This window comes from Macaca nemestrina, chromosome 3 (assembly GCF_043159975.1).
Source record: "Macaca nemestrina isolate mMacNem1 chromosome 3, mMacNem.hap1, whole genome shotgun sequence".
In the NCBI taxonomy this organism is placed as follows: domain Eukaryota; kingdom Metazoa; phylum Chordata; class Mammalia; order Primates; family Cercopithecidae; genus Macaca; species Macaca nemestrina.
In genome coordinates, this window is record NC_092127.1 from 141,987,826 (window position 1) to 142,002,461 (window position 14,636).

The following is a 14,636-nucleotide window of genomic DNA, read 5'->3' on the forward strand; positions in this document are numbered from 1 at the left end:
TTGGCTGAGTGTGAAACCAAGTGATTGAAACCCCTTCTAAGATTCTACTATTTCAATAGGCAACAGTGTGAATTTTCAGAGAGTTGTATGATACTGTAGTCACCGTATTCTCCAAGTAAACTATATAAAGGATAGGGTCTAAGAATCAGTAGAATAGAAAAATCTCAGGTGACCATGATTTTTAAATTATTATTATTATTATTATACTTTAAGTTCTAGGGTACATGTGCACAATGTGCAGGTTTGTTACATATGTATACATGTGCCATGTTGGTGTACTGCACCCATTAACTCATCATTTACGTTAGGTATATCTCCTGATGCTATTCCTCCCTCCTCTCCCCTCCCCACAATAGGACCCCGTGTGTGATGTTCCCCTTCCTGTGTCCAAGTGATCTCATTGTTCATTTCCCACCTATGAGTGAGAACATGCGGTATTTGGTTTTCTGTTCTTGTGATAGTTTGCTGAGAATGATGGTTTCCAGTTGCATCCATGTCCCTACATTAACTTTTAATACTGATTTGGGAGAAGAGGCAAGGGTAGAATAGGAACACAGTGCACCTATATCCTGCGCTAGAGCTAAAACCATGTACCTGAATCAACTGGGAAATAGATCATTACTCAGAAGTTGAACATGGAAGAATATAGTGCTTTTGAAACCAGTGAGACCATGAAGTTTAACCTAGGTAGTGTAATTGTGTTCTATGCCATTTAAAATAAAGTCCTGAGTCCTCAGGTCTGGTACAGAAATGACATCCAAGTTTGTAGAAGTATCTAGAGCAGCATTCTAAAAACATTTTTCCTTTAAACAATGGTTCTACAAAAATGTTCTCTGAAAAAGTAAATCATGCAGTTAAATAGTTGAAAACACTAGATATTATATATTACTTTTGAAGAGCTGACTAAATGTTAGCGCATAAAAATAGCTGAAAAATATTAAAGTTAAGAAGCTTATATATCCATCTATAATCTAGTGTTTCCTGATGATACTCACTTGCTCTCATTTTTTTTTTTCTTCAAAAGACTATTAAAACATTAGAGAGAACTGGATATCTGAGGGGAACATAACATCTTTTGAATATAATGGTGTGGACTGAAAGTTTGTGGGAATAAAGTGGTCAATTGATTCATATCCAGTCTTTAAGCAATTCTAATGATACTTAGTGCCTAAAATTGTATAATCAAGGCATGAAAGGTGTACATTTCCAATTATGTTAGTGGATACAAGAAAGAACTAGAACCTCTGCTGAAAAACATGCAAAGACAAGCTAGTAAAACATAAGAAAAGAAGTTCTAGATATGGGAAATAGAATAGTGTGATGTTTTAGACTTAGAGATCTAGGCAAAGAATTAATGAGTTTAGAAGAAACAGGCTAAACAAATATTGCAAACAAACAAATGTTTGATCAATATAGCTGTTCATAATTCCTTCTGCCTTTGCCACATCTTTAATGAAGGTTGAAAAAATCTAGTCACTTTTCTAGTCTCACTTGTAGCTATGGGTGGCCATGTAACTAAGTACTTGTTAGTAATATATAAGAAGGAATAGGGAAATTTGTGAAAAACATCTTGTTATTCAGCAACAAGGAGAAATCTAACTTTTGCAAGTATTTTCAGTCCTGCATGCTTTCTTTGCACGAGTCTTGCTACCAGAAGCCTAAGGACAAAATGGTAGTAGAGTCTGTGTTGTTAAGTGGCTGAACCAATTATGAGTACTGCCTAATTGTGGACTTTTATAATAAAAAGAAACTATTTGTTTAATTCATTGTTGGCTGAGTTTTTGTTGATAGAAGCCAAACACACCCGAGTTTATATAGTAAATGTATTCTAAAGGGCATAAATATCAGGATATTTTGTGAGTCCTACTATTCCAAAGACATGCAGTGCTCAAGTCCTAATAAGGTTAGAGAGTCACCAAATATTTATTAAAAGAGTATTATATATCTATCACCACGCTAGTGCTATAAAAGAAATACGAAACTCTCCCCACCTTTGCGAAACTTACATATAAAAGGGATGACAGGATTTAAACAAATAAAATGGCTAGAAAATACTTAGGGCATAAATAGTCAAAATACATAGATACATGTTAAAAACTATGAATAGTATAATAATTTAGATAAGGGAGAGAACAATGACTGTCTGGATCAAAAAGACAACAAGAAAAATCATGGTAATTTTTTTCCTTTACACAGTGACTGGTGCATAATAGATATTCAATAAAAGTTCATAAAATTAAAATATGACTTTAACAATCTTGAAGGAAGTACAAGATATGGATGACATATAGAAGCAGGATCCCAGCACTTTGGGAGGCCGAGATGGGTGGATCACGAGGTCAGGAGATCGAGACCATCCTGGCTAACACGGTGAAACCCCGTCTCTACTAAAAAATACAAAAAACTAGCCGGGCGAGGTGGTGGGCGCCTGTAGTCCCAGCTACTCGGGAGGCTGAGGCAGGAGAATGGCGTGAACCCGGGAGGCAGAGCTTGCAGTGAGCTGAGATCCGGCCACTGCACTCCAGCCTGGGTAACAGAGTGAGACTCTGTCTCAAAAAAAAAAAAAAAAAAAGAAGCAGGAAAACATTCCTGTAGGGTATATATATATTTTATATATACATATATATATTCCTGTAGGGTGTGTGTGTGTGTGTATATATATAGTTGCATGCATGTGTGGAAGGATGAGTGTGGGTGTGTAAAAGTATGAAATTAAAAAAATTAACAATGAGCAATGACTAGAAGAAATGACCAAGTGCATGCTGAAGAAAATGAAAGTTTGAGCTCTGGGAGTTCCTGAACAGCAAGCAGAGCTTGTATCTGGAACAAAAAGGAAGCATTGAGAATTCTTGGGCTAACTGAATGCTACCATAAATGTTGAGTTCTAGCAAGACTAATCTGGTTGTAACATGCAGAATATACTGGCAGAGGAAAGCTAGTTAATAGTCAGTGCTTTTACAAGAGCGCTGACAACAGGATCATAGGATTATGAATTTATCTGGGAGATTTTACCAAAAAACACTTTCTCCTCCCTTGCCTTCTTTCCCTCTGTCATATGCTCTCTGAATCTGGTTAAATACAACCCTTTTCCTATTCCGTCCACTTAGCATTACTTGGAAATCCCTTTATATTTTCTTAGTCAATTTATACTCTCACTTTTTTTAAAAAATTTATTTATTATTATTATACTTTAAGTTGTAGGGTACATGTGCATAACGTGCAGGTTTGTTACATATGTATACTTGTGCCATGTTGGTGTGCTGCACCCATCAACTCGTCATTTACATCAGGTATAACTCCCAGTGCAATCCCTCCCCCCTCCCCCCTCCCCATGATAGGCCCCTGTGTGTGATGTTCCCCTTCCTGAGTCCAAGTGATCTCATTGTTCAGTTCCCACCTATGAGTGAGAACATGCGGTGTTTGGTTTTCTGTTCTTGTGATAGTTTGCTAAGAATGATGGTTTCCAGCTGCATCCATGTCCCTACAAAGGACACAAACTCATCCTTTTTGATGGCTGCATAGTATTCCATGGTGTATATGTGCCACATTTTCTTAATCCAATCTGTCACTGATGGACATTTGGGTTGATTCCAAGTCTTATAGCAGCATAATTTATAATCCTTTGGGTATATACCCAGTAATGGGATGGCTGGGTCGTATGGTACATCTAGTTCTAGATCCTTGAGGAATCGCCATACTGTTTTCCATAATGGTTGAACTAGTTTACAATCCCACCAACAGTGTAAAAGTGTTCCTATTTCTCAACATCCTCTCCAGCACCTGTTGTTTCCTGACTTTTTAATGATCGCCATTCTAACTGGTGTGAGATGGTATCTCATTGTGGTTTTGATTTGCATTTCTCTGATGGCCAGTGATGATGAGCATTTTTTCATGTGTCTGTTGGCTGTATGAATGTCTTCTTTTGAGAAATGTCTGTTCATATCCTCTGCCCACTTTTTGATGGGGTTGTTTGTTTTTTTCTTGTAAATTTGTTTGAGTTCTTTGTAGGTTCTGGATATTAGCCCTTTGTCAGATGAGTAGATTGCAAAAATTTTCTCCCATTCTGTAGGTTGCCTGTTCACTCTGATGGTAGTTTCTTTTGCTGTGCAGAAGCTCTTTAGTTTAATGAGATCCCATTTGTCAATTTTGGCTTTTGCTGCCATTGCTTTTGGTGTTTTAGACATGAAGTCTTTGCCCATGCCTGTGTCCTGAATGGTACTACCTAGGTTTTCCTCTAGGATTTTTATGATATTAGGTCTAACATTTAAGTCTCTAATCCATCTTGAATTAATTTTCGTATAAGGAGTAAGGAAAGGATCCAGTTTCAGCTTTCTACTTATGGCTAGCCAATTTTACCAGTACCATTTATTAAATAGGGAATCCTTTCCCCATTTCTTGTTTCTCTCAGGTTTGTCAAAGATCAGATGGCTGTAGATGTGTGGTATTATTTCTGAGGGCTCTGTTCTGTTCCATTGGTCTATATCTCTGTTTTGGTACCAGTACCATGCTGTTTTGGTTACTGTAGCCTTGTAGTATAGTTTGAAGTCAGGTAGCGTGATGCCTCCAGCTTTGTTCTTTTGACTTAGGATTGTCTTGGAGATGCGGGCTCTTTTTTGGTTCCATATGAACTTTAAAGCAGTTTTTTCCAATTCTGTGAAGAAACTCATTGGTAGCTTGATGGGGATGGCACTGAATCTATAAATTACCTTGGGCAGTATGGCCATTTTCACGATATTGATTCTTCCTATCCATGAGCATGGTATGTTCTTCCATTTGTTTGTGTCCTCTTTTATTTCACTGAGCAGTGGTTTGTAGTTCTCCTTGAAGAGGTCCTTTACATCCCTTGTAAGTTGGATTCCTAGGTATTTGATTCTCTTTGAAGCAATTGTGAATGGAAGTTCATTCCTGATTTGGCTCTCTGTTTGTCTGTTACTGGTGTATAAGAATGCTTGTGATTTTTGCACATTAATTTTGTATCCTGAGACTTTGCTGAAGTTGCTTATCAGCTTAAGGAGATTTTGGGCTGAGACAATGGGGTTTTCTAAATATACAATCATGTCATCTGCAAACAGGGACAGTTTGACTTCTTCTTTTCCTAACTGAATACCCTTGATTTCTTTCTCTTGCCTAATTGCCCTAGCCAGAACTTCCAACACTATGTTGAATAGGAGTGGTGAGAGAGGGCATCCCTGTCTTGTGCCAGTTTTCAAAGAGAATTTTTCCAGTTTTTGCCCATTCAGTATGATATTGGCTGTGGGTTTGTCATAAATAGCTCTTATTATTTTGAGGTACGTTCCATCAATACCGAATTTATTGAGCGTTTTTAGCATGAAGGGCTATTGAATTTTGTCAAAAGCCTTTTCTGCATCTATTGAGATAATCATGTGGTTCTTGTCTTTGGTTCTGTTTATATGCTGGATTATGTTTATTGATTTGCGAATGTTGAACCAGCCTTGCATCCCAGGGATGAAGCCCACTTGATCATGGTGGATAAGCTTTTTGATGTGTTGCTGAATCCGGTTTGCCAGTATTTTATTGAGGATTTTTGCATCGATGTTCATCAGGGATATTGGTCTAAAATTCTCTTTTTTTGTTGTGTCTCTGCCAGCCTTTGGTATCAGGATGATGTTGGCCTCATAAAATGAGTTAGGGAGGATTCCCTCTTTTTCTATTCATTGGAATAGTTTCAGAAGGAATGATACCAACTCCTCCTTGTACCTCTGGTAGAATTCAGCTGTGAATCCATCTGGTCCTGGACTTTTTTTGGTTGGTAGGCTATTAATTATTGCCTCAATTTCAGAGCCTGCTATTGGTCTATTCAGGGATTCAACTTCTTCCTGGTTTAGTCTTGGAAGAGTGTAAGTGTCCAGGAAATTATCCATTTCTTCTAGATTTTCCAGTTTATTTGCGTAGAGGTGTTTATAGTATTCTCTGATGGTAGTTTGTATTTCTGTGGGGTCGGTGGTGATATCCCCTTTATCATTTTTAATTGCGTCAATTTGATTCTTCTCTCTTTTCTTCTTTATTAGTCTTGCTAGTGGTCTGTCAATTTTGTTGATCTTTTCAAAAAACCAACTCCTGGATTCATTGATTTTTTGGAGAGTTTTTTGTGTCTCTATCTCCTTCAGTTCTGCTCTGATCTTAGTTATTTCTTGCCTTCTGCTAGCTTTCGAATGTGTTTGCTCTTGCTTCTCTAGTTCTTTTAATTGCGATGTTAGAGTGTCAATTTTAGATCTTTCCTGCTTTCTCTTGTGGGCATTTAGTGCTATAAATTTCCCTCTACACACTGCTTTAAATGTGTCCCAGAGATTCTGGTATGTTGTATCTTTGTTCTCATTGGTTTCAAAGAACATCTTTATTTCTGCCTTCATTTCATTATGTACCCAGTAGTCATTCAGGAGCAGGTTGTTCAGTTTCCATGTAGTTGAGCGGTTTTGATTGAGTTTCTTAGTCCTGAGTTCTAGTTTGATTGCACTGTGGTCTGAGAGACAGTTTGTTATAATTTCTGTTCTTGTACATTTGCTGAGGAGTGCTTTACTTCCAATTACGTGGTCGATTTTGGAGTAAGTACGATGTGGTGCTGAGAAGAATGTATATTCTGTTGATTTGGGGTGGAGAGTTCTATAGATGTCTATTAGGTCTGCTTGCTGCAGAGATGAGTTCAATTCCTGGATATCCTTGTTAACTTTCTGTCTCGTTGATCTGTCTAATGTTGACAGTGGAGTGTTGAAGTCTCCCATTATTATTGTATGGGAGTCTAAGTCTCTTTGTAAGTCTCTAAGGACTTGCTTGATGAATCTGGGTGCTCCTGTATTGGGTGCATATATATTTAGGATAGTTAGCTCTTCCTGTTGAATTGATCCCTTTACCATTATGTAATGGCCTTCTTTGTCTCTTTTGATCTTTGATGGTTTAAAGTCTGTTTTATCAGAGACTAGTATTGCAACCCCCGCTTTTTTTTGTTCTCCATTTGCTTGGTAAATCTTCCTCCATCCCTTTATTTTGAGCCTATGTATGTCTCTGCGTGTGAGATGGGTCTCCTGAATACAGCAGACTGATGGGTCTTGACTCTTGATCCAGTTTGCCAGTCTGTATCTTTTAATTGGAGCATTTAGTCCATTTACATTTAAGGTTAAGATTGTTATGTGTGAACTTGATCCTGCCATTATGATATTAACTGGTTATTTTGCTCGTTAGTTGATGCAGTTTCTTCCTAGCCTCGATGGTCTTTACATTTTGGCATGTTTTTGCAATGGCTGGTACCGGTTGTTCCTTTCCATGTTTAGTGCTTCCTTCAGGGTCTCTTGTAAGGCAGGCCTAGTGGTGACAAAATCTCTAAGCATTTGCTTATCTGTAAAGGATTTTATTTCTCCTTCACTTATGAAACTTAGTTTGGCTGGATATGAAATTCTGGGTTTAAAATTCTTTTCTTTAAGAATGTTGAATATTGGCCCCCACTCTCTTCTGGCTTGGAGAGTTTCTGCCGAGAGATCTGCTGTTAGTCCGATGGGCTTCCCTTTGTGGGTAACCCGACCTTTCTCTCTGGCTGCCCTTAAGATTTTTTCCTTCATTTCAACTTTGGTGAATCTGGCAATTATGTGTCTTGGAGTTGCTCTTCTCGAGGAGTATCTTTGTGGCATTCTCTGTATTTCCTGGATTTGAATGTTGGCCTGCCCTACTAGGTTAGGGAAGTTCTCCTGGATGATATCCTGAAGAGTGTTTTCCAACTTGCTTCCATTTTCCCCCTCACTTTCAGGCACCCCAATCAGACGTAGATTTGGTCTTTTTACATAATCCCATACTTCTTGCAGGCTTTGTTCATTTCTTTTTCTTCTTTGTTCTTTTGGTTTCTCTTCTCGCTTCATTTCATTCATTTGATCCTCAATCGCAGATACTCTTTCTTCCAGTTGATCGAGTCGGTTACTGAAGCTTGTGCATTTGTCACGTATTTCTCGTGTCATGGTTTTCATCTCTTTCATTTCGTTTATGACCTTCTTTGCATTAATTACTCTAGCCATCAATTCTTCCACTTTTTTTTCAAGATTTTTAGTTTCTTTGCGCTGGGTACGTAATTCCTCCTTTAGCTCTGAGAAATTTGATGGACTGAAGCCTTCTTCTCTCATCTCGTCAAAGTCATTCTCCGTCCAGCTTTGATCCATTGCTGGCGATGAGCTGCGCTCCTTTGCCGGGGGAGATGCGCTCTTATTTTTTGAATTTCCAGCTTTTCTGCCCTGCTTTTTCCCCATCTTTGTGGTTTTATCTGCCTCTGGTCTTGATGATGGTGATGTACTGATGGGGTTTTGGTGTAGGTGTCCTTCCTGTTTGATAGTTTTCCTTCTAACAGTCAGGACCCTCAGCTGTAGGTCTGTTGGAGATTGCTTGAGGTCCACTCCAGACCCTGTTTGCCTGGGTATCAGCAGCAGAGGCTGCAGAAGATAGAATATTTCTGAACAGCGAGTGTACCTGTCTGATTCTTGCTTTGGAAGCTTCCTCTCAGGGGTGTACTCCACCCTGTGAGGTGTGGGGTGTCAGACTGCCCCTAGTGGGGGATGTCTCCCAGTTAGGCTACTCAGGGGTCAGGGACCCACTTGAGCAGGGAGTCTGTCCCTTCTCAGATCTCAACCTCTGTGTTGGGAGATCCACTGCTCTCTTCAAAGCTGTCAGACAGAGTCGTTTGCGTCTGCAGAGGTTTCGGCTGTGTTTGTTATTGCCCTGTCCCCAGAGGTGGAGTCTACAGAGACAGGCAGGTTTCCTTGAGCTGCTGTGAGCTCCACCCACTTCGAGCTTCCCAGCAGCTTTGTTTCCCTACTTAAGCCTCAGCAATGGCGGGTGCCCCTCCCCCAGCCTCGCTGCTGCCTTGCCGGTAGATCACAGACTGCTGTGCTAGCAATGAGGGAGGCTCCGTGGGTGTAGGACCCTCCCGGCCAGGTGTGGGATATGATCTGGTGTGCCTGTTTGCTTAAAGCGCAGTATTGGGGTGGGAGTTACCCGATTTTCCAGGTGTTGTGTGTCTCAGTTCCCCTGGCTAGGAAAAGGGATTCCTTTCCCCCTTGCGCTTCCCAGGTGAGGCAATGCCTCTCCCTGCTTCAGCTCTCGCTGGTCGGGCTGCATCAGCTGACCAGCACCGATCGTCCGGCACTCCCCAGTGAGATGAACCCAGTACCTCAGTTGAAAATGCAGAAATCACCGGTCTTCTGTGTAGCTCGCGTTGGGTGTTGGAGACTGGAGCTGTTCCTATTCGGCCATCTTGCTCCGCCCCCCTATACTCTCACTTTTCTAGATTGCTTTACATCTTCTGTCTTCTGAATCCTCCAACACCCCATCCCTCATCTTTACTTCAACTTTATCTTCACTGAGGAAATCAAAGCTAAAAGAAGACAACCTTCACATGCTTCTAGAAGTCTACCATTTCTATCTTTTCTGAGATCATATACTCTGCCTTCCATACATTCTGATCAGGCTGGTCTCAAACTCCTGACTTTAAGCATCCTCCCACCTCCGCCTCACAAAGAATTGAGATTATAGGCATGAGCCACTGTGCCCAGCCTTGCCTTCCCAATATTTAACTTTGCATGTATTGTCTCTTCTCCTGTTTAAATCAACACTTCCCCTTGTGCACTAGATCAGCACTAAAGTACAACCATGAACCATTCTTGGTCATGGACTAGTAAACTGTTACTAGTCGGTGATGAGACAGTACAGAAATGGAGAATAAATGTATAGAAACTTTTATAACAATTTGACAGAGTTGATTTTATGTCTGTTGAATCTTATACTACAGGTTCTATTCCTTTTGAGGACTTCTCTCTTACAATGATTTCCTCTCTTATAACATTAAAAAAAATTGTATCATTACCATCACTACAAAAATAGGCTGTAAAAGCTCCCATCTGAAAATAAAAATAAACTTCTTTTGATCTATCATTCTCCTCCAGTTCCTACTCTATTTCTCTTATCTTTTTACAGCAAAACTAACAAAAAGAGTTGTCTATTCTCACTGTCTTTCACATACTTTCTTCTTATTCTCTTTGCATGATTTTGACTTTTATCTATACCACTCCAAAATACTCGACTTTGTCAAGCTCACCAGTGATCTTCACACAGCGAAATCTCATGTGTAATTCTTTATCTCAGCATTTAGCACAGTCTTCACTCTTCCTCCTTGAAACACTCCCTGTTTGCTAGGGCAGTGCTCTTTTTTTGTTTTCCTTGCCACACTGGGCACTTCTGTTCAGTCTCATTTAATGGACCATCCTTACCTTTCTCTAAATGCATTGGGTCTCAATCCTTGAAATTTTTCTAACCTACACTCATTTCATAGGTTATCTGATCTGGTTTCATAGCTTTAGTGACCATCTCTATTCTACTGAAACTCCATCTCCAACTTCCTTATTATTGCTAGATCCCACTGATAAGGTCTCTGCATTTTGAATTCCATATTCAAATACCCAATTGCCTACTCAAGTTCTCTGTTTGAATAGCAAATTGGCATTTTGAACTTAAAATGTTTAAAATAAGCTTCTTAATTGTCTCCTAAAACCTTTCCTTTTACAATTTTCCCTATCTCAATAAATGGCAATCCCATCCTCCCAGTTGGTCGGATTAAAGTATCTGGAGTCATCCTCATGCCTCTCATTTTCTTGAACTCTGCATCCAATTTATCAATAAATCCTGTTGGCTTTACCTTCAAATCATATTTCAAGTCTCCCCATTTTCTTTACTTCTGTTAATACAACCCTGCTCCAACTCACCCTCATTTCTCTAATGGACTTCTCCAATGACCTCCAAACTGGTATTCCTGTTTCTGCTTTTGCTCTCCTGAAATCTGCTCACCACTCAGCAGCAGAGTAATTTCTTTTAAAACTTAAGTCCAAACAAGTTAGTCCTCTGTTCAAAACTCTCCGCTGATACTCCTCTCACTGAGAATAAAACTTCGAATTATTACATTGGCCCCTGGCTCGACCTGATCTGGCCCCTGCTACCTACCAGACTCTCCCCTATTGCCCTTTCTTTAGCTTACACCCACAGGGGTATCTTGCTGTTCTTTGAACATATAAGCTCTCCTGCTCAGCAGCCATTGCACTCATGCCTCAGGGCCTTTGCCTTTATTGTTTCTTCTTCTTGAAATTCTTTCTCCAGTTAAATGCATGGCTTACTCCCTCACCTCATCAGTCCTTGCCACATTTCAATTTATCAGAGAGGGGTTTTATGACCAAGTTTTATGGCATAACACTGATCTGCCCTATCTCACTCTCTTATCCCCAGATTCTGCCTTTTTCTTTGTTTTCTGGTGGTTTAAATTTTTTTGTAGAGATGAGGGTCTTGCTTTGCTTCCCAGGTTGGTCTCAAACTCCTGGCTCAAGTAATCCTCCTGCCTCAGCTATATTTTTCTTTAGAGCACTTTATATCCACTTATTAAAACGTGTGTTTCTTTATTGTTTGTTTCTCCCATTTAGAATTATGACTGATGCTCCTTTGAATTAGTTGGGTCCACGCTTGGTCCTTTTGCCAGTTGGGAAAACTCAATATCAACCTCACATTCCTCTACTCCAGCTCTCCAGGGTGGCTGTCTATGCCACTGTACACGTAATTCTCTCCCACCCACCTGCCCTCACATCCCCACTTCTCCTTAGCATCCATTACATTGGCATTCAGTTTTATAACAGAATGTGGGACTTGCAGGGCCTCTGCCAAAGCCCTGCTCATCCAAAGTCATTTAGTGAAGGAATCCATTATGATCGGCACTTGCAGAGATAAATCCCCGTGATGGAGGCAGCTCACTCACACAGAGCAGTGGCCACAGCTCTCTTCCTAATGGCATTCTGCTCTGTCTGGCAGGCAACCTGATGTGGACTCTCCCCCTCTGGAAAAACAACAAATCACATAGAAACATCCAACAACAATAACAGCCACAGGAATAAAAAACAAATACTCAGGACAGCCTGAAGACAGACAAAAGAAACCTGGTTTTGAGTCACAGTGATTGTTCAGGTTTTTGCCCCTCAGCATGATGGAATTGCTAGTTCAGGCAACCCAGGTCCCCTGCTCTCTTACAGTTTGGCGTGCTGGTCCCTGCAACTGGCTAACAGAGGCAGGCAGAAGCAAAACTCTCACAGAAGCTGACAGTTTTGCACTCTGCAACACAGAAGAATCCTTTTGCACAAGGGAAGAATTAATTTTATAAAACGTATTCTTCCAGTTGAAGGCACCTGAAGAACTCTTCTAAATAACTGGTATGAGAACTTTCCATTTTGGGGGGTAAGTGAATCACAGAAGATTCATCCCTTACTGTTCTCTACTAGCTTTTTTGAGTCACTATTGCCTTTGGGAGTAGAAAGCTGAGACCAAGAGGAAGGAAAAGATACATTTATGGAATGTAATTAGGGCTTCACTCTTTCAGTAAGAATTTTTCCATTAAACGAGTAAGGTCTTTTCTAATAGCATATTCCGCCAAATCATAGATTTTAAAGTGTTTGTTTAAAAAGCACAGTAAAAGACAAAAAGATGTTTAGCTAAATTATCTTTGTATAGTATATTTCATAGAATGTGGATAATTTACCCACATTGTATCAAGTTTATATTTTTAAGCAAATAGGAATCCTTTGAGTAGATATAAATAATCAAGAACATAGACCTATTTTATAACCTTCTTCCTGAAGCAAATTCATTTATATAGTTTGATGAAGGGAAAGCTGAGAAAATTTAATAAAGGTCTTCAAAAAGATGTGGACTTATTACATATTAAATGTGCTTTTCTGCCACAGAGAATAGAGTAAAGGAAATGGATTTCAGTGGTAGAGATTTAGGTACTAGTTGGATGAATTTTCAGAGAATGAAGATTATTACACTTGGGGAGAGGCTTAGTAATGAAGGATGAATTGCTTTAGTAGTAGAATTCTAAAAAAGTGGAAAGCCTTGAATATTTAACGAGATTCAAACTGAACATTTGGACAGGTCATAGAATGCTTCCGTTTTCTCTACTGCAAAATGAAGGTGGTGGTTTCTTCTAAGTTTTAAGCATATACTTGTTTGGAGGCAAAGGAGTAAACTATTTGAGTAGTTGAAGTTTTCCCAGGCAAAAGCTTATTTATAAGGGAATCTCATAACTGCAAATACAAGTCCCCTAGATCGTACTCTGACACAAGAGCTTCAGTGAGAACTTCTGGTTGTGTCCTCCTATTCTTGGGGAAACAGACTTTCAGTTCCTATAGTTGTTAGTGGAACACCACAGGTAGAGTTTATTTCACATCCTGATGACTGGGAAATGGCATGTGCACTAAGCCCTCAACAGCACTGGAGAGTTTTAGGGTGTGTGTCTTCAGTACTGTGGAAGCTGACGTTTGCGTTGCTGTTTCCTAGGAGGAAACAGCAGCTTCTGCCTGCCATATGTTCATATAACACTGCATGCCAACTTGCATGCCATATCATGCCAGCCTGGAAACAAGTATGTTCACCAGTACTATATTAGCATCATCCTACTTGCAATCTAATTAATAACTAGCTGTCTTCCTGCAGCCCTTGAAGACAAATGTGAAAGCAACTTTGTCATGTTTATTAAGGATCTACTTATCTTCTGACGTTTTAATATGGACAATGGAAAAGGGAAATTTCAAAATCTGTGGAGCATTGATGAATCTGAAGGAAAGGTTCAAAGGATTATTTTTACTGTTTTGAAACTTCCTGTGGATCTGTAATTATTTCAAAATCAAATGTTTAAAAAATATGATACAAACTCAGGGATGGCCTCACATATCAATAGAATAATCAGTAGTTTATTTAACATCAATTCTGGTATTTACAAAGTTCATAATTGTAAAGTTCATATCGAAAATTGGAACTCTGATTCCATTAGATCTTTTAAAGATCACTTTAGTATGAATGAAAGATTGAGAGAGAGTAAAGTTACGAGAGGAGAATGTCGACTTGCCAAGGAGGCTAATGGCTAGACCTTTCTCTGCTTCATCATCCTGCCCAAAGTTATCCCGGAGAAGAGTTCTTTACTGTACTCAGATTGGGCAGTTGGTGAGTAAAGGGTTGGTGTTTTATTGGAGCACAAGTAATTTTGCAATTTCAAAAGAAATACTGACTCCAAAAGAAGTGAATATGTATCTTGGACATCTTTACTTTGAAGACTGTCGATGTTAGATCAAATGACTGCATAAGGAATATTTTCTTCCTCTAAATTGAACTATATTCAGGAGTAATTAAGGACACTATGGTTTTTTTTGTTGTTGTTGTTGTTGTTGTTGTTTTTGGTAAAGGAGAACATAAAAATTTGTTTCCTTGTGAATAATAAATGGTGCGATTTCTTGATAGTTTAAGAAAATTTGTGCCATTGATAAATAACTAAATTTAATTGGGGGAAATAATTATTTTCAACTTAAAGAGTGAGCTAATATTGGTACTGTAGCACCCCAAAGTTATTAAGAAGAAACTAACTAGCTGTTTCCTAATTTTGCTACAAAATTAGACCAAATTAAGAAAACAATGTTGGTCTAAGTAATGTCGAAATGTTGAATTTCTTACTAAAATATTGTATAATAGAAATTAGACTGTGTAAATTCATTTGGCTAATGTATATGCAATGAGGTATGAAAATACAGTAAAATTTTGTTAGAATAAGAGAAGTAAAGGGG

General features: G+C 39.1%; 1 long non-coding RNA gene across 2 annotated transcripts in view; it reads left to right on the top strand.

Moving 5' to 3' along the window:
* LOC105477232 (uncharacterized) overlaps positions 1-14,636 on the top strand; it is a 392,595-nt gene that overhangs the window by 341,224 nt on the left and 36,735 nt on the right. The gene's annotated exons all lie outside the window — the stretch shown is intronic.